Source organism: Mesocricetus auratus, unplaced genomic scaffold (assembly GCF_017639785.1).
Source record: "Mesocricetus auratus isolate SY011 unplaced genomic scaffold, BCM_Maur_2.0 Super-Scaffold_100006, whole genome shotgun sequence".
NCBI lineage: Eukaryota > Metazoa > Chordata > Mammalia > Rodentia > Cricetidae > Mesocricetus > Mesocricetus auratus.
The window spans coordinates 102,679,698-102,693,128 of record NW_024429190.1 but is presented as its reverse complement, the minus strand read 5'-3'; the positions used below and the strand labels follow the sequence as shown (position 1 = coordinate 102,693,128).

Here is a 13,431-nt window from a genome sequence, read left to right as displayed (position 1 = left end):
GTCATGCTGTAAACCTGTCTCTTATTGGTTGTTGAATAAAGCACTGTTGGCCAATAGGGAAGCAAGATAGATGGGACTAGGTGTCGAGGAGGATTCTGGGAGGAGAGACAGAGACATGATGTAGACCACCAGAGTAAGAGGTCCAGACCCTTTTCTCTAGTAAGAGAAATAATTAGATTAACAATTAAGGGTTAAAAACTTACGTCAGAGATAGCCAGTAAGAAACCAAGCAAATGGCCAACAGCTTTATAATTAATATAGTGTCCTGTGTGTTATTTGGGGGTTCAGACAGCATGGCAGAGCCCAGGCGACTGGCAAGGAAGACTACACACTACATATGGTTGTCAGGAGTGAGATATGAATTCCCACATAGAATGACAAAAGCTTTAAAGGGATTTTAGAAACAAAAGAATGGTGAGAAGCATGGTTTCTTATTAGCAGCATTTTTCTCAGGTGGGCTCTGTTTTGCTAGAAACAAGCAGAGACTCACATGGCTCGCTTAAGGGAGTCTTCCTGACTCAGCATAAGTGGAAAAAACCAGCAAGGTTCTTTTAAGAGGCTCTGCTAACAATTGAATGGTGTGCACAAGCATCTGGCAGTCACATTGACCACATCTCCAAGCCAGCACCATGCTGCTGGATGTCAGCATAGAGTGAGGCAGTGAGCTGGAGTCAAACTTATGCCTGCCAGCCGCTGTTCCAGCTTTAATTTTAGCAATGTTCTTTAGTTTATATAAGACATGTGGCCAGAAAAAAACAAAGTTTTACAGTAAAGTCAGATTCAGTTGAAGAAAAATATAGGTAGACTTGGGAGAGTAAAAGAAACAAGATATTGGAAAAAATAAAAATAAAGTAGTTGGGTGAGGTGGCACACGCCTTTAATCCCAGCACTTCAGAGGCAGAGACAGGCAGATTTCCACAGAGAAAACCTGTCCCAGAGAAAAAAAATAAATAAATAGAAGTAAAAGAAATAGAGTAATAAAAAAGCCATGTAAAGATGGAAAATACACAGAGAGTCTAGATACTGTATGCTAGTGTCTTTTTCAGTTTTTTGATTGCTAAACAAAGAACCACTGCTAAAGTACACTTAATTATAAATGCTGCTGAATTAATTCAACTTATATCTTTTGAAAATTCCCTGACTTCAAAATTTAAGTATAAGGATATGTTACTTTGGAAAAGATATTTTATTTGTTTCCACAGAAAATGGAAAGCTGTGGATTCCTTCCAGGCTTCTGTGGTTTGATGAACCAAGACCCTTGGAAGCAGTGGCCCAAGTGATTCAACATCTAAAACAGATAAGATGATGCAACCTTACAAAATCAATGACTTAGCCAGGTTTCTGAGTTTTGTCATGATCCCCATGGTATGGACAGTGGCCCCTATCAGCAGGAAGTAGTTTGGAATGAGCAACGTCCAAATTCCCATCTTGGGAATCTTTGTTTTCATTTGAATGGAGTTGCTTATAATTGGTTAATGATCACAACCAATCTCTTTTTAAAGGTAAAGGGGATTATGGTATGGAAATGAATATTTTGTATTGGTATGGTTTTTCATTTATTGATACAAATTTAAGGTCAATTTTGTGATATGTATGTTTCTCCTCTTGATTAAATATTGTGCTTATAATGATCTTTTAAAACGTAATACTTTGTATTGGTATGGTTTTTCATTTATTAATACAAATTCAAGGTTAATTTTGTGATATGTATATTTCTCCTCTTGATTAAGTATTGTGCTTATTTATACTGATCTTTTCAAACATAATACATAAATAAATACAGACTATAGATAGTAGTCAGATCTTATAGTTAGTTAAGTTAGGTTTTCTAGATATACAGAAATATATTGGAGATAGACAGTCATCAAACCTTTCAAAGACCTTAAGTAAATGGCATTTAAAATGGTTTAGGGTTTTTCTTGACAATGAGAAATGTCTGCTCCTAGCAGCACCAATTACATTTAAGAGGTAGATGGACATTGAAGAAACTTGTTATGGAGTTTGCTTTCAACATGGCAAGATTAGCCATTTGGGCAAGAAACTGCTCTTGCTTAGACTGTTTGACTGTTGCTGTATAATCTGGACATGCAGGACCCACAGGAAAGTCACTACTAAATTTGGACAGTTTTAAAGGTTTCCTGCTTCATGGAAGAGTCTGACAGACTTTCTGCAGGACACAGAAAAATGACTGACAGACTACCAATACAGATGGAGAGCTTGAAATTTCCTGCTTTGCTGAGAAGTCTTTCAAACACACTGTGGCTTATGGGTTAAAGATGGATGCCCCAAAGTTACAGAGGAACTTCAGGTGACTGTCCAGGTAGCGAGATGTCTCTGTCAATTCTAGTGTTTATATATTATCCTTCTGTGGTCTTTGATGGAGTTGAAGACAGATAGTTGTAGTTATAGTTTTCCTTAGTTATGATGAAAGATAAGTTACATATAAGACCTTAGACTCACAAAGAGAGATGATATTTTCTTTAAATCTTACCAAATGTTAATGGACTTAATATTGCAACTATGTTCTTACTTGATAACTGCTCTGTTATATATAATTTGACTATGTTAAAGTTAAAACCTTTCTTTATATTTAGACAGAAAAGAGGAGATTATGGGAGATATCATTCTGTAAATCTGTCTCTTATTGGTTGTTGAATAAAGCACTGTTGGCCAATAGGGAAGCAGGAAGGTGGGAGTAGGAGTTGAGGAAGATTCTGGGAGAAAAGACAGTCACGATGTAGATCGCCAGAGTAAGAGGTCCAGACCCTTTTCTCCGGTAAGAGAAATACTCAGATTAACAATTACGGGTTAAATACTTAAGTCACAGATAGACAGTAAGAAACCAAGCAAACGGCCATCAGCTTCATAAGTAATACAGTGTCCTGTGTGTTATTTGGGGGTTCAGACAGCCATAGGAGATCAAGTCCAGAACTACGTGGATAGTTCAGAGTGGTCATTGCTTTGAAAGTTCTGGAAAGATGTCCACCTTTGGCACAGTCAAGCATGCATGCAAAGCATGGTTTTCCTGGAACTCCTGAGATGTGCGGAGAGCTTCCTGTAAAAAGAACAGACATTTCCAGTGTTTCTTTCCGGCTCACATGAGCTCAGGAAGGCCTTTTGCCACCAAGTCACTGAGAAGAGTCTTTTCATGAAGAGCATCCGCAGCTGCTCTCAGAAGACAGGGGGATGTGGGAACAATTCACGGCCCAACGAGACGCAGCTCTAATGGAAGCAGCTCCCTTTCTTCACCTTTATCCCTAGTCTATTTCTTATGCTTATCCGGGGACCAAGTCATTCATTCTTATGAATACCAAGGAAAAGAAAATACACGATGCAGAAAATGGATCGCCAGCCCCCATGACAACCTCCTTTACAACATGGAGCAGGATAACAATCTAGGGTGAGACATATCATCTGGTTCCCGGTAGATCTCATGCCAGAACACAGAGTTTCAATAGAAGTGGCAACCATCCCCAGAATTCCAATGAAGGGCATGGCTCCCCTGCCTTCCAGCCCTAAGCACAAACCTCCTTCAGACAAAAGGAAAGAACACAGCATGTGCTCTGGGAAGGCCAAGGACTCAGAGTCAGAGCTGGTTTTTTGTTTTGTTTTGTTTTTTGTATACTGGGTTAGTCTTTTCATTCTATTGTCTAAGGATGAAATGCAAAAAGCCCAGAATAACCCCTGTGAGAAATAACTGCCTGGCTAGATGTTTTAGGCCAGTTACCCATCCCTGGGGTTCCCGGGAGATACACACGAATTGAAAGCACATTTTGACAAGCCTGATATCTTTATAATCACATTATAATTTGTTGAGATGCTAAACAATTGTACTTAGATATAGGAAATTTAACAAATACCCCAAGCTGTTACTGTCCTTCCACTCAGGCTTCTGGAAACACATGTCACCAGAATTCAGCTTTTATAAATGAGTCGACATTTAGCCTCATAATTACTACCGTTCACCTAAGATTTGCCCCTTCCTCAAAATGAGCTCAGGCTCCCTTGGATCCTGGGTTAATTTACAAAGCTTCATAGGCCTTTCTCTAGGCGTCCATTCAGTCCTCCAGTGCTTAATGATAGCTTCTTGGTCCCAAGAGGTACTGACTAGCAGGGGCAAAAGAGACAGCCAGGCAAACTCAGTCCCTCACTGCACTGTGTCCATGCTCTTAGGAAAGATGACATAACAACAAGTCCCACATAGTGTGAGTTTCCAACGTACACGTTGAGGAAAAAAGTCACGAGGCACACCACCAGGCCCTAGTTGGGATTGGGAGAAATTGACCTGGCTTGGTGATATTTAGCCTGGCACCCAAATGTCAGACACGAATTGTAAAATGACTGGACAAGCACTGAAGAAGAGGCAATGGTATGAACAGAGGTCTGAAACAGAAAGCAGTCTGTGAACAACACACACCAGACAACCAAGGCAACAAGGAAGTACCGAGAGTCATCCATGGGCTCAAGAGGACAAGACGCCTCAATGTCACAAAAACTTACTACAAAAAAACCAAACCAAACCAAAGCAAATAAACAAAACAAAAAACTAAAAAACTAAGCCATGAAGGCTTCATTGAGCCAATGTTAGGTCTAAAAAGACATCACAGGTGATGGAATTTTGGTTGGTTGGTTGGTTGGTTGGTTGGTTTTTCAAGACAGGATTTCTCTGTGTAACAGCTCTGGCTGTCCTGGAACTCACTCTGTAGACCCGGCTGGCCTGGAACTCACAGAGATCCACCTGCCTCTGCCTCCCTAGTGCTGGGATTAAAGGCGTGAGCAGCGGTGGTGCACAGGTGACGTTTTAAAGGTTGGTAAGTGAGACTTTTAAAGAATACATTTTTAGAGTGGTGAAAATGGAACCCAAGGTGTGACAGATAAGCGTGCTACCCCTGAGCTACCCGCACATTCCAGGGAAGGGGCCTCGAGGGGTCCCCAGGTGATGCTCACTTGCAGCCAGAACCAACCATGCTACTCCAGGAAAGCAGGTTTCTCATAGCCCTGGGACCCAGATCAGACACCTCCCTTTCTACATACACTGCATTAAAAAAAGGAAAACCCATGAAACTTCAGCTTCTGACACGGAGGCGATGTCCGTGTGTTCTCAGTCACTCAACCACAAAGCCATTCTCAACTAATGAACATCTCAACTACTCCCACGTGTATGACACCGGTGTAGGTCAGAGGGATCCGAAGGAATAGCAGCAGATTGTTGTTGGGGTCACATACCAGACACTACTGGACACAGACTAGTACAGCACACCTCCACCTTGGGCTCCCGGTTGAAAATGTGTCATTCCCCGTGTTCACAGCTAATGTTCCCTCTAAAGTACTGTGAGGAAATATCTGGGGCCATGTGGAATCAGTTAAGCCCACAACACTGTGAACTACTGTATTTCTGAGCTGCGTGAGCTGTTCTCCCCCTAATGAACCGTATCATTAATTACAGACACCTCAAATAAAAATGCCTACACACACAGCAGGCATGATATACACAATAAATAAAAAGATCGTGATTTGCGAAAGGACCAGCTCATTCTAAATTAATTGTCTCTTGTTTTCTTGGGCTGTGACTGGAGCCATTAATTTGATTGACCACACCTGGCTGGGAAAGACCTGGCTGTCTGCAGAGTTAGAGAGCTGTGAAGTCTATGGCTCTGCCCACTCCCCTCCCCCACCAGCAATTCCTCCAAACACAGATGAAGCGTTTCACAAAAGTTTGTCATTTAAGTGACGAGCTGCAAAGAGAGAGCTGCAGAGGACACAAAGCTCTCTGCGAAACAACTTTCAAATGGCCTCTCTCATCTTCAAGGCTCAATTAAGAGAGTCCTGGTGTATTGGGCAGCTTCCCATCATTGTGACAAGATTAGACTACAGGTTTTAGTTTTTAAAACTTTTTTTAATTCAGATAAATTTTGATTATATTCTTCCCCTAACCCAAGTCCTTCTGGATCCTCTCCCCCTCCACACAACTTTAAGGTTCTTTTTCCAATAACAAACAAAAATCCAGCACAACAAAAATCCCCAAAAGCAAGAAAACAAAATAAAATCATGCCCCCAAAGAACAACAAAACAAAACACCAAATTATAAGCACACCAAAAAGATCCTGTGGAGTCCATTATATGTTGCTCAACAACTCCTCAACATGAGGCCTATCCTGAATCGGTTGACATACTCAGTGTCACTCTGATGGAGAAAACGGATTTCCCCTCCCCTAGCAGGTATACGTGACAGACAGGTCAATTATTAACCTTTAACTTAATGCAATGTGACCTGTGGGTCACAACTCTAAGACCATCAGAAAACACAGGTATTTACGTTACAACTCATAACAGTAGCAAAAGGACAGTTATGAACCAGCAATGAAAATAACTTTACGGCTGGACGTCACCACAACATGAGGAACTGTATTGAAGGGTCCCAGCACTAGGAAGGTTAGGAACCCCTGATTTAGAAGGGTCTTGTTGCTTAGTGTCCTCTTTCCCAGCTGGCTCTCACACTCTTTCCCCGCAGGTTCCCAGAGCTCCGAGGGGAGGGGTTTAATGGAGACACCCATTTAGGGCTGAGGGAAATACTGCACCTTGTCTGCCGTCCTGGTCCGAGGTCACCTAGCCACAGGGGCCCATGTTGGCGCACAGCAACGGGTGTGTGGCAGAGAAGAGGCCCATCTCTAGCAGCAGAAAAGCAAAGTGAGAGAGAGAAAAAAAATAACGTAGGCCCAGAATCTCCACAGTCCTCCCAGGACACACCTCCTCTGACATCACTTCCTTCTGCTAGGCCCTGCCTCCTAAAAGCTCCAGCATCTTCCCATAGCATCATGGGGCAGACACCAAGCTCTTAGCATATGTGCATTTGAGGGACATTTCACATCCAAACCATAATACCCACTGTCAGAATGCTTGCACACCAGACCCTAGTCTGGAGGTACTACAAAACTGACGCTACCAACAGCAACAAGGGAACGAGGTTCATAGCACCAAGTTACTACTAACAAGATCAAACGCAAAGGAACTGTCAATCATCTTCCTTTAATGATAGTAATGGTCAAGTCCTTTAAATACAGATACTCTAGGGGGGAAAAAGTCTTTACTGAAAATATTTTTTTTCTTTTCATCATCAGTTTTTTTTTTGCATTCAAGTCTGGATTTTCAAATGACAGACAATATTCATACACAAGTCTAACCAATCAACCAAAATAAGCTCCTTAATTCCATGTTGCCAATATAAATGTAAGTAAGGTAGAAATTAGCCTGTTAAGAGTACTGATTTTTACCAATAGCAAACTACTGGTAATTCTTTGATGATTCTCATTTTATAAGTGTGGGGGGGTTAGCAACTAAATATAATTTATTTGCTCAATGTGAGAAGCAAATTGTTAGCCAGTTTGTTCAAAGTGAAGAACCTACTATCATTATAAATAGGTGGGATTAATTATGACCAGGGGGATTGCTCTTGTGTGGTACCCCAGGTTACTCTACAGCCCCTCGTTCCCCTTCCCTTACATATTCCAAGCTGAAAATTCTCAGAAGCGGATCAGGCTTTACCTACAACGTCCCTCCCAAGCTTGGTACATCACAGGTACATAACATTTGTTGACAGGTAGCTTGCCTAAAAAGCTTGACTCTAGAGTCTCCCAAAGGTTGAGAGGGATCTGGAACATTCTTATGTTTCCCAAATCCCTGTGGAGCATGAAATAAAAATGAAAATGTGTTATGGGGCCTCAGAGCATTTCATGGGCCCTCTTTTATCCCGTCTCCCCCTTCCGAGGTTATACCTGGGTGTGGCACCAACACTCTAAATACACTACTTTTTATTGGATATGTGGCCTGAGCCTAAGTCACCTGTCCCATGCTGACTGCCACAGTACAGATTCAAGTATGGTGATTTGAACCCCATCCCGCAGTCTTCCATATGAGGACATCGTATGCAGAAATCGTCCCAGACGTCTGCTTCTGATTCCAACTCTGAGTCTGATATTTTTGCAGCAGGATTTTTATAGACTGAGCATCTGCAGTGTTATAGCCCTGTCTTGGGACAGTTTTAGCCCAAAAGACACGGTCTGTGTTTAGCCCTAAGTCCCAGTGAACAGATGGACTGAGATGCCTACAATCTTGTAGACGGGATTAGGAACCAGACTATAAACGTGGAGATGATCCAAGGGGGAGCCTTTGGAGAGTGAAAGGAGGTGTTATTCATCATAGTGGGACCGCCGGCCAAGTCAGGGTTCTCATCTGAGAAGGTCGGATAGTGGGTTCATTTTCTCCTTGACTTTTATAGTGTGCCTTGCAGTGTGCCTTCCTGAGCACTGAGAATCACAATAGTGTGCTGTCCCTAAGGTTGCAATAAAAGCCACAGCACTTCTCTCCAGGGAAATGCACAAAGGGAAAGACCCAGAAACCAGGGCTTATGATGTCAGGGGCACCATCTGACCTCCATCCATCGCCCTGGAGTCAGACCTCATGAACCTTGGTGTGTCTTTAATGGTTTCCAAAACAACCCTTTTCACACCGTACTCTGGGCAATCCATACCTGCTTCCTTCCCTAAGCCACAACGTTACCTTTGCAGACAGAAAACTAGACTAACATGCTGAATCCAGGGTTGCCAAGCCAGCAGTTTGCCAGGAAGAAGAGCCACACGCAAACTGAACAGTGTCCTCCCTGTTTTGGTGACTGTTTAGTGGTTGGCAGATTGAAGAAAATAACAGCCAACAGGTAGCCAATCTAAATTTACATAGAGGATAAAAGCAACCAAAATGATAAAGTGTCTCTACTCATGGCTGTGAACAAACACTTTAATCCGACCATGAATCTCAATTATTTTCATATTTGTTGCATGAAAAGACTGTATATTTTCCAAATGTACGAAGAAAGTTAAAAAAGAAAATAGAAGCAAAAGCAGATTAAAGGAAGTTTACTATGTCGGGGAGTTTTATGAATGGGGGAGCTCTTCCCCAAGCTGGACCAGAATCGATATAACTGCCCAGCAATCATCTCTGAGAAGCCCAGTAGCATCTCATTAACAGAGCCCCACTCACAGGAGATGTGTGAAACAGCCTAGCCAAGAACCTCCATCGTGGAAAAGTAGCAGCAACACTGCCCAGGCGCAGGGTATCCTAAGAACTCTCAACTTGTCCTTTCTGCCTTCCACTGGAAATGTTTCCAGTTGCCATGAAAAAAATCTCCCGAATCCCAACAAGAACCGCTCACAAGCCCATGGCCACAGGAATCCTGGACTCACCACTGTCCCTTGGCTGCATGATCCCCATAAAAACAAACAGGAATTGACTGCCTTGTGACAGGCCCATCATGTGAGAAGAAGCCCTGTGGGGTCACTTGCTTCCTGCCACCTTGAACCCCTTCTGCTCTCCGAAGAAGCCGGCAGTGTTGGCTCTAACTCTGTTAATAATCGGAGGGCAGGTTCAGATGATGTCTAGGCGCGTCCATGCCCGTATGGACTTCAGGGAAGGGCATGAAGCCTAGCAACCTTAATCATCAGCAAAAATAGATTACTTTCAGGGATTTTAAAAAATGTGCCCATCTTATACATTTATGAAATAACTCTACCCTACCCAAATAAAAACTAAAAATGGTGAGCTCGAGGCCAGGCTGGACCGACAGCCTCCAAAACAATACAGAGAAACCCTGTCTCGTAAAACCAAAAAAAAAAAAAAAAAACCTAAAAATGCCCATTAGACAAACCACCAATCTAACCCAATAGACGCATGGTGTCACTGTACTGATACAAAGGCACTATAGTTCATAGAGGAAAATCTGTCACCGTCGTTGTCATGCATAGATCCATCTTGACATGTGTCATGGTGGGGCATGTCTCTGAGAGGCAGAACCTAGCACCCTCTACAATGTGTTCAGAACAACACACTTAAGGGGTCTTGTACAACTTTTAGGTTCCTGGCTTCTGAATGCAGAGAATAAGGGGGAGAGGACTCAAGGAAACACTTACCAGCTACATGGGGATCAGTTCAAGGCATTCAGGAGGTGTGAACGTCTGCAGGGTGCCCGTCTATTTAACAGGTTTAAGTGTTGTGGGAAAACAAAGCACAGGTGGTAAGGAGAGCCTTGCTAGAGAGAGTACTGTATGCACAATTTAAATAAATAAATCTTTAAAAAATAGTAACTCAAGAGAAACAGTCAGGAGACAAACAACATGGCTTCAGTTGATTCTAGAACAGCCTTTCTCACCCTTCCTAACACTGGGACCCTTTACAGTTTCTCATGTTGTGGTGACCCCCCCATAAAGTTATTTCCTGTAATTTTGCTACTGTTGTGCACTGTGGTGTAAATATCTGGGTTTTCTGATGGCCTTAGGTGACCCCCGGGAAAGGGTCATGCCACCCCATAAAGGGGCTGTGGCCCACAGGTTGAGAATCCGTGGACTAAAGCCAAGCAAGACAATCATCAAAGACTTTTGAAGATGTTGGGGGAAAGGAATAGTGCGAACTGGACTCATCTTGTTAGCAATGATGCTAGTCTGTCCTCGTGTCTATAAGTTACGGCAGCTTCAAGAGGAAAAGAAGAGACTCAGACCTGACCAAAGTCTAATAATTATCAGTGAGGGGAAGAGCAGGTAAATCTTTACGTCCTATCCCCCTTTTCCACTTACCCAAAGATTTTTTAAAAGTGTAAACAAGGGCTGAAGAGGTGGGTGAGTGGGTGTAGAAACCCGCGTTCAGTCCCCAGCATTCATGTAAGAAGCTCTCCCAGGAGTGGGGTTGCACACAGGCTTGTCATCCCGGCAGTGAGGGTGAGAGGGAGGCAGAGACGAGAGGATCACTGGAGATGCTGGGCTGCGCAGTGTAAGCCTAGTCAGTTCAAGGTCATTAAGAATCCCTGTCAACAGCAACGACAGCAAACAAAGATGGACACTGGCGGAAGAATAATACTTGCCTGGATCTCACCAAACGGCCACATGATGTGCTAGTGAATAAAATCCAGCGCAGAACACACAAGTGTGGGATATAACTTACACACAAACTCTCTTAAAGGGATTCATAATTAAGAGGAACAAAAATTTTGTGCTCTGTGTAATCCTCTTTAATGTAAACAGAAATATAAATATGTGGGTAGGGATACCTACATGCAGTTTAAAAATATAAATATGCACATGCACTTGCAGAAATGCATGTAGATATTTTTAATTTCTAAGTTAAGTCACAGGAAAAAAAACATTTATTTTCTTAAGAGGGACTTGGTAAGCCGGGCATGGTAGTACATGGAGGCAGAGGCAGGTGAATCTCTGAGTTCAAGGCCAGCCTGGTCCACAGAGGGACCTGCAGAGAAGAACTTGGGGGGGGGGTGAGATAAATAACCTTTCACTTTTTGCTTGGTTTGTTCCTGCAACACTTAGAGAATAAATACATAATAATTTTACTTAAAGATTTATTCTTTTCAATGCAGAAACTTTGTGTACTCTTCTTACACTATTCATGTCTCTGTGTTTGAAAAGCAAGAATTTCTGTTTTAAAAACCATTTAGTACAGGGCTTGAGGGATTGCTCAGCCATTCAGAGCACATGGCAATCTTCCAAAGAGCCCCAGTTCAGTTCCCAGTGCCCATATAAAAGAGCTTGCAACTGTCTGCAACTCCAGCTCCAGAAGATGCAACAGCCCATTCCAGGTTCCTCGGGTACCCGCACTCATAAACACGTCCCTGCGTGCATACACACATACTTACAGTTAAAACTAAAACAAGTCTTAAAACACAGTAAGACAGCAGGGTAAAGAAGAGTAGAATAGATTAAACTCATTTTAAAACATTAGCTTGGGAAGAGTAACAAAATGGATAACTCCTTACCAAGAATAACTTAAAAAGTAAATTGACCGGGAAGAGGGGATTATCAGTATACGTCCAAGAGCTACAAAGCAAACAGTATGATATGGCCTCAGACCAATAGATTTGCAGATTTTAAAGGTGCAGAGGCTGCCCTTCTGTGGTGGGAATGGGACATGTCCCCATCGGCTCTGTGATTGGACGGTTGGTCCCCAGTAGGGGGTGCTGTTTGCAAAGGCTGTGGACCCTTTAGGAGGAGGGGCCTCAACGAAGGAAGTGGGTTACAGGGGCCTTGAGGTTTCATCTGTCCTGCTCACGCTCCTTCTCTGCCCCTGACTGCTGGTGCTCCAGGTACTCCAGGAGATTCAGATGCCCCAGGGCTGTCAGATGCCCCAGGGCTGTCAGATGCCCCAGGGCTGTCAGATGCTCCAAGTGTGTCAGACACCACAGGAGTGTCAGATGCTCCAGGAGTGTCAGATACCCCAGGAGTGTCAGATACCCCAGGTGTGTCAGATGCCCCAGGTGTGTCAGATGCCCCAGGGGTGTCAGATACCCCAGGAGTGTCAGATGCTCCAGGTGTATCGGATACCCCAGGTGTGTCAGACGCCCCAGGGCTGTCAGATGCCCCAGGAGTGTCAGATGCTCCAGGTGTATCAGATGCTCCAGGTGTATCAGATACCCCAGGAGTGTCAGATGTCCCAGGTGTGTCAGATACCCCAGGAGTGTCAGATGTCCCAGGTGTGTCAGATACCCCAGGAGTGTCAGATGCTCCAGGTGTATCGGATACCCCAGGAGTGTCAGATGCTCCAGGTGTATCGGATACCCCAGGTGTGTCAGACGCCCCAGGGCTGTCAGATGCCCCAGGAGTGTCAGATGCCCCAGGAGTGTCAGATGTCCCAGGTGTGTCAGATACCCCAGGAGTGTCAGATGTCCCAGGTGTGTCAGATACCCCAGGAGTGTCAGATGCTCCAGGTGTATCGGATACCCCAGGTGTGTCAGACGCCCCAGGGCTGTCAGATACCCCAGGAGTGTCAGATGCTCCAGGTGTATCGGATACCCCAGGTGTGTCAGACGCCCCAGGGCTGTCAGATGCCCCAGGAGTGTCAGATGCTCCAGGTGTATCAGATACCCGAGGTGTGTAGATGCCCCAGGAGTGTCAGATGCCTAGGGGTGTCAGGTGCCCTGGGTGCTTCAGGTGTCCCAGGGGCTTCAGGTGTCTCAGAGGCATCAGGGCGAGCTGGTCTCTGGCACCTACCACTATCTCTTCCCCACCATGAAGACCACAGTCCCTTGAAGTGTGACACAGGACAGACTCTTTCCTGAAGTCACTTTTGTCTGGTGTTTCGTCACAGCAATGAGACAGTGACTGTCTACCTTATGTCGTATAGATTATGGATGTGGACAAAAGAAGAAATGCAATGATGGTTTGCTATCGACCAAAGAAGCCGAACTCATTATTAAAACCTTCCTCACAAACAGACTCTGGGTGCACATGACTTCGCTGGTGAGTTTTCCCACAATTTCAGGGAAAGATAAACTAATGTTATACAGATGCTTGTAGATAATAATAAAAAAGGGGGCCTAATTCATTTTATGAGACTACTATAAACTGATTCCAAAAAAAAATCTGTGTATTTACAAGAAAG

At 43.7% G+C, this 13,431-nt stretch overlaps 1 long non-coding RNA gene across 1 annotated transcript in view; it reads right to left on the bottom strand.

The window, feature by feature from the left end:
* Window positions 1-6,846, bottom strand: part of LOC106021748 — a 49,152-nt gene extending 42,306 nt beyond the window's left edge. Inside the window, exon 1 of the long non-coding RNA XR_005877912.1 lies at window positions 6,579-6,846. This is a non-coding gene — a long non-coding RNA (uncharacterized LOC106021748). The remainder of the gene's footprint in view (window positions 1-6,578) is intronic.
* Between the last annotated feature and the right edge of the window lie 6,585 nt (window positions 6,847-13,431).